Below are 916 nucleotides of genomic sequence, written 5' to 3'. Positions count from 1 at the left end.
CTTCAGGGTAAGTGAAAGATCGTAATCATCTGTATTGTTTTGTCCTTGGTTGCCTCGCTCATTGTTGTTGCAGAGGTTAGAATGGGTGTGCTGGACCCGACTGAGGTAGAGCAGCTACTTCAAGCTCTCCCCCTATCCGCGGCAGTGACTGCGTCATTGCTGTATTAGGGTAGGCCCTTCTCAGTTAGCTAAAATGTTTAGCCCCGCCCCGTTTAATTTGGGCGGCGACCGTAATGGCGTAGACATGGCGTCGGGCGCACCTGATGCTCGTTCCACTTTGCCTGCCTACGCTGTTGCGGGACTTGTTTCCGACCCCGGTGCACCTTGTACTTCTAGAGGTCCGGGCGGCCCTATTGAGGTCCCTGTTACTGTTCGCGAACCTGATGCGCGAACGCCATTCTCAACTTTTGCCGCAGCACCTTTGTTGCATATGCCCACTGGGGCTGCCGAGAATGTTCGTTTAAGGCCACTTGGCCCTACTGGTGACGAACGTCTCCACTCCTTGCCTTCTTTGGCCCCTTTTGCTCTGCGCAACCCGCCTAATACTCACATGAATCGTCCGGATGTTCCAACGGTGATACCAGAAACCCCGACGACAGATGCGGACCACCGTGCTGCGGCTGCGCGTGCGTTAGCGGTGGAAGCGGCTGCTGCTGCTGGGGCTGCGGTTATGGCGGCAGCCGCAGCCGAGCCAGAGCCTTTGCCTTCGGTTCGGCCGATTTCTTCTGCCGACCTTCCTCGGGTTAGTTTACCGACTCCTGTTTTGCAGCTAGATGCCAAGCTTGATGCGAAGCAGACTGCTGCCCGCGTCAAGGCGTTTATTCGTGACGCGTCTTTGTTTTTCGAAATCGTGCCCTGGGGTAGGGACCATCGTTCTTGCTGCCTGTTTTTGTCGCAAGCGCTCCGGGCGCGCAAA

The sequence above is a fragment of the Volvox carteri genome (genome assembly GCF_000143455.1).
Source record: "Volvox carteri f. nagariensis unplaced genomic scaffold VOLCAscaffold_718, whole genome shotgun sequence".
Lineage (NCBI taxonomy): Eukaryota > Viridiplantae > Chlorophyta > Chlorophyceae > Chlamydomonadales > Volvocaceae > Volvox > Volvox carteri.
This window is presented reverse-complemented; position numbering follows the sequence as displayed.